Source organism: Typopeltis vanoorti, chromosome 6, assembly GCF_054136105.1.
Source record: "Typopeltis vanoorti isolate ZY-2024b chromosome 6, IOZ_Tvanoo_1.0, whole genome shotgun sequence".
NCBI classification, from domain to species: Eukaryota; Metazoa; Arthropoda; class Arachnida; order Uropygi; family Thelyphonidae; genus Typopeltis; species Typopeltis vanoorti.
In genome coordinates this window covers 133,167,389-133,178,410 of record NC_143554.1, presented here as the reverse complement: position 1 = coordinate 133,178,410, position 11,022 = coordinate 133,167,389, and positions in this window count along the sequence as shown.

Genomic DNA, 11,022 nt, shown 5'->3' with positions numbered 1-11,022 from the left:
TAAGCAGTCAAGCAGCCAAGTACGGATTAAACAAGAAATAATTTTAAATTACTATGTAATAAAAATTATCTCTGTATAAATTTTCGTAATATATTCTTATATCTTTATGAATGTTTATAAACATAAAAATAAATTATAATAAATTAGCAAATGCTATTATGCAATTAGTCACATCAAATACTGAACCAACAATTTGTTATTATTGTTGTTGTTGTTGTTGTTGAGGTTTGAATTTCGGCGCAAGTCACGCCATATAAGCCAATAAACCGAATCCCAACAGGTTTCATTAACAAAAAATATAGAACTCTATACATAACATTTATACCATAAAATCGAATAAGTGCTATTGTGTTTGTTTCGATATAGTTTACTAATTCTAATCGTGTCCTTTCATAACTGTGCTGGTGTATTAAACGAAAGCTGTTGTTCGTCCACGTCTTGTGCTGCGCACCTAATAAGATCGATAAATCTGGGCAACGAAAAATAATAGCGAACAACTGGAGTTTTAAGATGCTATCCCGTTGGTCAGAAGTGCGATCGAAGTAACTAACGATATTAGGCCAGTGACTGAATATATTTCACTGAGTGAGTTTCGTAACCAGTTTATGTGTTTCGTGGAATTAAAACCCAAATTCCCGAAGAAGAAAAAAAACGTTACCCACCTATGAAACCCGCAAACCTACGTAAAGCTTCTTCATCCCAGATGAGATTCAAATCTATATCTTTGCAAATGAAGTGTAAACGTCGCAATATATTCGCAACTGTCCAATCGAAAGACTTCAAACGCAGGGGCGGCTCAGCACCCCCTATTTTTCTCGATACATAAATATATTTATTAATTTATTTATATTTGCTTTGCAGCACTGTGTTTATCACAGTGTCATATTGCTACGCGCTCAAGCATATGCACGTCATAGTGAGATGCGAGCTATTAGTAATATGGCACTGTCCGTCGCGCAGTTCCACTGTTTTTTATGTGCAGTTTGCGTCAGTAGGAGAGTGTTCGTAGTGCTTATCGTGTTTACTCCGTCTCTTTAAATATTTGGACATTACAATTAAAGACATAACATTTGTTATAGTTTTTATTTTAGAACATTATTAGGGTTATGATAATGGATTTTATTTTTAAGTAATTTTGAATTATACTAAAATGTATAATTTTATTGATAATAAACAATATTTTTTCATGTTTAATTTTTTTTAAATTTTTACTATAATTTTGATATTTTATCTAAACACGTATACACTGCACTTACAGTGTGTATGTACAGTACACACTGTAAATGCGACATGGAGCCACTGCTCAAACGGTTCGATTTTTTTTTTTTTTTCTGTTGTTCCTGGCGGAATTGTTGATATTTGCTGTAAACTCTGTTCTAGTGGTGTAGCCTAATCTGGAAGTTATACACCGACCGTGAGTAGAAAAAAAAAGTAGTGATCCATGATTACAACAGAGAAAAAGTCGAAAAATAAAACAAACAAGCAAAAATCCTTCTATTGAACGTTTGGAGTTTGTAAGAGCGAACACTGACCTCGGGACATGCGGTCCAAATGTATCCATTGATTCTTGAAGGTAAAATATAAAAGAGAAAGAAAAAGAGAGAGAGTTGTTCATTATTCATCACTGGCATCATGGTACAGAATGGATCAAATGAATAGATCTTTAGCTGCTGTATTCATTAGGGTTGCACATAATGTACAGGGTGTTTCAAAGAGAATGTTCCGATTTGAAAATTGTATATCTCTGTAACCACGAACCACAAATGAATGTGACTTGTACCATGTGAACGGCTTTGGACAACAATTTTTTTTTTTTTTTTTGAACAGAATTTTGTGCTAATCTGTTAGAGGACATGAAGGACGACACCTTCCTACAAAGTTTGATTTTTAGTGATGAAGCAACCTTTCATCTAGTCGGTAAAGTTTCGCGCCACAATGTTCGCATATGGGGATTTGAGAATCCACATGAAATCGTACATGAACGTGATTCACCAAAACTTAATGTTTTTTTTGTGTGTGTGCGGTCTCTGTTAGAAAGGTTTATGGCCCTTTCGTTTTTTGAGGAAAACATTGTTATGGGAAACTCCTATCTTGAAATGCTGCAGGACTGGCTACTTCCACAGCTGAATGAAGAATCTGAAGATTACATTTTTCAGCAAGACGGAGCACCGCCACATTGGAACCTCCAAGTTCGTCGGTTTCTAAACGAAACATTGCCTCAGCGTTGGATTGGACGCACCGGATCCCACGACTTGGCACTACACCCTTGGCCTCCAAGATCTCCAGATATCACACCTTGTGACTTCTTTTTATGGGGATATGTAAAAGACAGTGTTTATGTTCCTCCATTACCCGCTGACTTGGATGAGCTCAGAACCAGAATCACGGCTGCAGTAAATTCTGTGACAGAAGACACTCTCAGAAGCGTTTGGGATGAATTCAGATATCGGCTTGATGTTGTCTGTGCGGCAGCTGGAGGGCACATTGAGCATTTGTAATTGTGGTGAGTGAAACTTTAGGCCATACTTCCTACTTGGTAATTTAATTTGTAACTGTACCACATTTTCATTATTAAATATAATTATTTGAAATCGGGTCATTCTTTCTGAAACACCCTGTATATTAAGAAACTGAAATTCACTGTTTTGAAAACTTCAAGAAGATCATACGTGGTTTGCTATTTAGTTGCAATCATCTGTTTTATAAATTTTGAAATACATGTAATTTCCCTGCTTCTGACGGACTTGATCCAACTTGTTTGGAATTGGTAATGTTCATTTCATCAGCAATTGCTCGATTACTGGTTATTTCTTTTCCATTCTGATCTTTGCACTTATAAAGGTACAAAACATGGCAAAAAACAATTTGTTTGGTACCATGGATAAACTAATACTCTTCTTACTTTCTTTACCGATGCAGATTGTACAACTTGCTGTCCATTGAAGCAAATCTTTTGGATTTGACTGGCGATCCGATCGAAAGTCTTCACTGGTTGATGGACTAATCATATTCTTGCTCGTGAAATATCTGCTGGACGCATTGCGTTCGTATTCTATTTCCTGAATGTCAAGGAGGTCAAGTAGACTGTTTTTAACAAAAACAGTCTATGATAGTCAAATATTTGCACAGTCAGGTCGTACATTAGTAGATCTTCTCTAGTGTTATTGAAGTATAGTTTTTATACTGCTGCCTTCATAGACTTGCACTGCGTCTCAGAGAGAGTTCGCAGTATTCTACGTGACTGAAGGTTTCACAGAAAAATAAATTGTGATCCCAGGGTTATGAACATGTGTAGACAGAATGCACTCAGCACACAAAGTTCTTGAATTATTTACCTATTACCTGTATTCTTCCGTCAAGACGTATTGAGCGAGCTCTAGTTTACTCCCTGTCGCACATGAGATTGCCGTACACTTTCTGACTGCAGCTTCGAAAAGTGACACAGACAAAAGTGCGTATTTCCTCCTCTTTCCTAGATACTTTTAATTGGTATTGGCAGCTAAACTTTTACACCAAACATTGCTGACACACTCAATAATCGGGCAAAATTTGAGATAAGGTTTCCACATGACAACGTTAAAGGCTCTCTTAAAACGTTCTCCCTTAAAGCGACACTAGAATACAGATTTGTGTGAAACAAGTATAATAATAAAAAAATTCATTAATGGTCCAAACGACTAGTATTTTGCTTTAAAAGGTTTGTGATATTCTTGCAATGACTATAAAATGCGACCGTTACTTCCCAGATGATTTTTTAAACAATCATGGTATAGAGTAACATGGTATTTGTAACAGGGAGATACAAAGAATGCCAACATGTTAAATTAACGAAGAGTTAATTTCTTGATTTAGTATTTTAATTAACTTTTAAACACTAAAAATTAGCAAAGATATAAACTCAAGATTTTATATGTTATCTTAATTTGAAATTCACCTATTAACTCGAGGATCATGATACCGTTAAGATGGCCTTCAAAACTCGGTGAAATTTATTTCCATTTTTTCTTTCTTTTTTTTTCCAATTATTTTAATATTCATGATTATACTATGGCGCCCATATTCTGACCTATTTCATGATGTTTTCAGTTGTGAATGTTATGAATATTATTAATAATTATTAAAGGTCTGCATCAAAAAGAAACACAGTTATTCTAGCATTAGAAATAACAAATACTGAACGTTCACGTGTTTAAAATATGTATATTTCAGACAAAATTGGCGTCGTACACAAAAACAATTTGGAATATTTCTTGAGGAAAAAAAATTAATATTCAATATTTTTTTTAAAAAAGATTGAAATACGGAAGGTGCATATATCTTCATAGATTTAAATATCATGACACATGATTTATTACACGTGAAATTTCCACAATACTGCATAATATTGTCGTTGCACGTACTGAAGCAAAAGGGGGATAACCAAGTTAGCCGATACTGTTTGAAGGCAGTGAAGGACAAGAGAGATGGAGCATGATGGCAACTATGCCAACAATCTAAACTTTTCCCTTGTTAGAGCGTGGCAATTCCACTATCAGCCCACCATTACAGCGTAAACAAAGGATTTTGACAGCATAGCTTTCCATGTCATAATGAAAAATGTATTTTTAATGATATCGGTGTAGCGTGCTTCTCATGTAGCCTTTGCATAGACCATTTATCAATGTCAGGAAGAAGCTCTATCGAGAAATATGCTTCAGTTTACTCGATGAAACACAGAAAGAGGATTATACATCTACTAAAAATCAACGATCACCAGACAAGAAGAGTGCTTTACTTTCTGCGTTGATTAATACGTCTACCGGATTAATAAATCTTTTATTCATTAATATTTACTTCATTATCGTACGCATATTACTTATACAATAACTAAAAATAGAAAAACTAAATTGCAACTGACTACAAACTTTGTAGAATCAAAGCGATACAAGATCGATCACCCAAAGACTTGAACAAAATCCCTTTGTAGCACACTGCCCCACTTACGTCTAGCTGTACGTTGTATTAAATTCATCATAAGAGTCTCTCAGGCAGATGGAGGGGTAAAAAAGGCCACATGCGTTCTAAATCAACAACTTGATATTTACCAAAACCCAATGCTCTGTTTTCCTGACCTAAATTTTGCTTCTAGCGAAGAAAGAGGAAGGAAAGCGTGTAGATAATTTATTTGCATGAATTTAGACTAAAAGAGAGAAAAAATCTGTCTTTCTAGCATTAGAAAATTAGTATTAAATAGTCATTTGGGAACACGATTTCCTTCCATAGTTTTCCTAATGATGCGTAGGTTAATGGTTTAGTTTTTATCATTCCAATAGAAACGAGTACTTTTATATGTGTGATAACAGTAAAGAACTAAGTACGGTTCATAGATAGAATGTACTGCAACGCAAATGCGTGTTTCATAGTCGGGCAGTTCAAAGATCATTTGCCATCCATATGATATTTTTACTGTGCCCAACGTATTGATAGTTCACTGTAGCAGCTGACTTCGTTCACAAGAAAAGCGCACGTCATATCTCGTGAGCGAGAAAGTTGTGTGGAAACTTTAGCAAAGACAAAATCATTAAGATAACGTGTCCTGTCTTGTAATAACAGAGAATGAAATCCTTGATGTCGCATTTAGTAAAATCATAAAAACATTTCTCTTTTTTTTTTGTTCTAAAAATCTGTAAATTTCAGAGTACAAATTTCCAAATTTCAAATTACTAATCTCAATTTGAAGTGCATGTGTGTTATAGAGTTCTTTCTAAAATAAGGTGTACAGGTTTAGACCTCATGTTACATAGAAAGTAGGCTTAATACTGGACTTAAAACGATGTCTCAAATGTTCCATTAATTCCCAAAGGCAACATTTGTCCCCTAATCACGTGTACAAATATATATGATGAACAAGAAAATGCTTCTAATACTCCTTCTTCTTCGCTACGCAAGTGCACAAACTATTTGCCAGAGAATAATTATTTTCCTACCAGTTCATATTTATACAAGAGCTCATGAAGACTATCGAGACTAAAACTATGAAAATTCAACTTCTATATTTACAATCTTGAGAAATTACTCCCCCATTAATCCCCTTCAGAGTAGGTTCCACCTTTATGCATTTGCTTGTTCCAGCATTGCTGCCATTCCTGGAAAAACTTCCTTTGAAACATACATTTTGTATTTCGAGAAAAAGGATGGACATCTGAAATAATACGGTTGAACTTCGTGAGTGAAATATTTATCAACACAAACACCGCTGAAATAAAAGGACATCTGGATACTTTTCCGAAATGGACTTAGTTGTTTTAAACTTGATTAATCTCAGCAAAGGTCATCGGGTGATTGTTCATTTTCACTAGTCACATTTTAAGGCAAAAACAGAAAAAAAAAAACTTTGTGCTTCTAAACTTAAATTAAAAACGTCTATGGGCATTTGAACCCAGGTCTTTTTCATCAAGGAGCACTTGCCATTCTTCAGACACAGACACACCCAATAATGCATCACCGGGCATTGCTTTAGTCCTGAAATGGATAACACCACACTGATTGCAAACCACGCACACAATCCTTTGGGCGCACAAACAACCCCCACATCTACCTATGTGAAACACTAAATTATGAATGTACTGCTGAAGCTAATTAAGATACATTTTGGGATCTACTTTTGAATGGGTCAGACAGGTGTTACATTTTCCTCCCACTCATAAACAAAGAAAATTAATTTGGGAGTTGCAGATATAAAACAAAGTAGTAGTGTATAAGGAGGTTACAATAATGATGATTATTTAATCAGTGGAATGTGAGCGAAGACAACAATTGTGGTAAGTATTACTGAATCTCTTCACCCCCCCTCCCAATCTTTTCACAGGGATTTAGTGGAATAATAAAACAAGCTATTTAATTTATACCACTATGCCTTCTCGTTGATATTCAGTGAAAAAATTTTAATGCGATCATAAATTATTGAATTACTTCTTTAATAATTAATGCGAGAGATTCTCTCCAGTAATTAAATTGTGCCCGCAATGATATGTTAAAGCGTGAGTGAGTGAGTGCTGAGTTTAAATTCGAAGCTGACAATATTAATGTGAGCAGTACAAACTTTAAAGTGAATTAGGTGCGTGTTATGTTACGATATTAGCGCGAGACAACTTAAATCACAAACATAAAATCTTTTATTGTGCTCAGGGAATATTTATACGTAAAGAGATGTCATCAAATTCTCACTGTGTTCAATATAAAGCACCTCAAGAAAGGATGATGAAAATAGTCAAAACCGGAAACAAAAATAAAATGGATCTTATCTCGATGTCAATCATAATTTCATTGAATTATTATTATTCCTAATACCTCCAAGGAGTCCGAAGACTCATCGCGGGAGGACACCTACAACTGTCTCAACCACTACACTAAACCTATACTACGAATCATCTTAATCCATCAACGCCATCTACCGCCCACCTCCAACACCACCACAACTAGTATTTTTTTGTCTGTAAATTGCGTGTGTTGTGAAGGGCCGATTTGTCTGTATGCGGGATGAAAATCCCGAGTTTCCGGGAGAAAAAACCCTGCTACCTCCGTATGAGATCGGCTAACTCACCTTCGATTGAAATCGTCTACATAAAGATTCCTCCCTTCGCGACGAGAATCGAACCTAGGCCTGTTCCAATCGAAGGGCAGCGTACCGTCGTTCTTCCAATTGCGCTACGGAGGCGCTAATTCAATATTTATATTTGGGACGTTGATGACAATGCATTTTAGAGCAATCTTGGGCCCTTCTGTCATTGTATTCGTAGTGCAAGAATAACGACACATAGAAAGAACCTGGGTTTGAATTCTGTCAAAAATGTGATGTGCCGTCTACATCATTATGTAGACAGTAGATAATTGACATCGTCGTCATGTCTTTTCCAGTGTTAAGTCTAGTAACACACACACACACACACACACACACACACACACACACACACACACACACACACACACACACACACACACACACGAATCCCATTTTAAATCAACTTTGTCTTGCTAACCATTACGTGTTATTCAATCCTTAAACTCGTCTGTTTCCATCTTCGCGATGTCTAAAATAATTCTATTTCTGTGTAAGCATGCCTATTCCATTATGCACATTTCGACTAACATATTCATCAGCAGTATACAAATTTCTACTTTTATAGAACAACAGCAGAGCAAGTACAGAAAGAATCGTTCTAGATTTTTTATTTTTTCCTAGCTACCGGCTTTGTATTCGGTTTGTAAGTAGAATCTGGAAATCATATAAGAAGAAATATTGCACAAATGTTACTGTAACAAATTTGTTTTCATCACCATATTTGTGTATTTCGAATCGCTGCATTCCATAGAAGAAAATAAATCCAGGTTATAAGGTTAAGGAATAAGAGGAAGCATATAAGATGCCTTGCAGTTGGAAGACTGATTGGAGAATGTGCCCTCTGATGAGAGAAGAGTTGAGTTCGATTCTGGTAATGAGAAGAGAAGTCTTTTTTATGGGCTTGTTTCAGTTGAAAGGAGTTTGTCGATCTCATATGGAGGTAGAAGGGCTTCTTCTGCCAGGAGTTGGGTTTTCATGCTGCATATAGGTAAATCGGCCAGAGAATATACGTATTTAACAGATAAGTGGGCAGTGGATTATGTAGTGTGCAGGTAGTGCCCTTACACGATGAGTTCTTGGATGGACTTCATGGAAGTGCCACGAAAAAATAATAAAGAAGCTGAAGATTAATTTTAAAAAATAATAAAATGTTTCACTCTAATAACCAGTCTAAGGCAGCATCCCTTCCTGAGTTCAAAGTTGAGAATATTAGTATGTTAACCAACATTAGTTTAGGATTAAACATTTTTCATTACATTCAATTTAAGTATAATTATTTGGTCGGCATTGCTGTACACTTGATGAAGAGATTCCGAACCTCCCTTTTATTTTTTATTTTTTTCAACTTTTAGTGAAAAAAATTCAGATAACATTTAATGTTCACACACGCACGCACACACACACATACACTTATTTATTTAAAAACAAAACGAAGCAAACCACTGAATACCATAAACTTGCTCATTAAAAGTTTATTAATTTTTTTGGTGTAAGCTAATAGCGTAATTAGTTGTCCAAAATTATATCTGAATGAAAATAAGAAAATTTTAATGTCTTTATTATTTTTTGTTATTAATTAAAAGAGAACATTTAAACAAGTACAGTTACTCGCTTAATTGATTTTTTGTGTGTGTGCGATGAACAATCATGAATATTAGCTGAAATTATTCTAAAAGTTAAATAGCAACTGAACAAAATCAAAAACTACACGCAGACGACATGAATAGTTTCTAATGCAAATATAAAAGGAGATACTTTCAAAAAAGGATATCCATCGACTTACCTCGTCAAATGATTTGAATTTAGCTCACTAGAAATTCAAACCACCGATTTATCATCTACCATTAAGATATCAGATAAAAGTTTGACTTTCGAACTCCATTTTGAATTTCAAAGGCAGGATTATTCGTTTTGAAAACATGCTAATTATAAAGTGAATTTACAACTGTAAAACTTCGCAAGCAACTGAAAAGGAATTCCTTACTAATAAGCGATAAATTATACTAGATCAGGTTATCCAGAAAATAGCCATTTGTCTTCCTCACATATCTAAACAAAAGAAACACCGAAGCAAGTTCAATTAATTCAAAACTCTACGGTTATCCAAACGAATGCTAACTAGGTTTCCGACAACACTTGGCAATGTGCCAGAAAGCAGGAGCAACAGTTACTAAGCGGTGGCTTTTCTATCTGTTTGGTTAATCATGTAATTCATTTTGTTTTTACTCAAAATAGCAATATGTATAGAGGAAGGAAATTATCTATCTTATATTTATATTAATTAATTGTTCTGGTTGCTTATGGTTAGTACTAAAATATTTTTATTATTAATAAAAATATTTTTTAAATAAATAATAAAAATAATAAATAAATAAATAAAAATAACAAATAAATAAAAATCATAAATAAATAGTAAATAAATAAAAGTAATAAATAAATATTAACTCTTTGATAATAATCATAATAATAATAAATTGAAATATTAGTTCTCGGAACGTGTATAAGGAATTTGCTGATAATCTTCGATCATCAGTAAATTGACTGATAACTCTTATTACTGTCATTACGTGGCACCTCCGAAGAATTCAGGGCCTCATCTTGAGAGGGCACTCTACTCCCCTACAGACAGCTCATCAACTACACACAACAACACTACCCTTAACACACACAACGCCATCTACCGCCACCCATCATCAGTATTTTTTTAATGTGTCAACTGCGTGTGTTCTCTTGGCCTATTTGCCTATAGGTGGAATGAAAAAAGCCTAGTTTCCAGGAGGGGGAACCCCTGATACAACAGCATGCGATCGGTTAACTCACGTTCATTTAAAAAGCCCATATGAATTCCTTTGGTTGCGTCAGCTCTTTTCTAATCAAAAGGCGCGACGTTCCATCGTTATTCCAATTAATTGTTCTGCAGAGATAACGAGGAATACTTACCATATTATTAGGAATTCTTCGCATAATATATAATGTAAGAAAGGTAAATACTTAACAAATACTATGTAAAAGAAGTGACTCAGATATATTGTGAGATAATGTTTATTCCCCCTTCGTATTTCGACGAACACCTGCCTAAATATATTCGAAACTGTCATGACGCGTGAAAATGTTTTCCCACCCTTGGCGATGATAAAGGATGGAAACTTTTGTTCCTTCCTTCCACTGAAAAGACTTACCAAGCAAATATTATTGATTATCGGTACCTTTCGCAAAACGCATAAGCACTTATTAGATTCGTTTGTCCATCCAACTACACCCCAATCTTGGAACTCTGTTCAGAAGGATTTTATTGAAATTTCTTATTCGAATCAATAAAAAAATATCGGTTTACTCTTCTTATTTTTTGTTTCAACTGGATTATTAACATTGGCATTAAGGGAAAATAATCAAAATTATATATTACAATAACTATTCTTTGA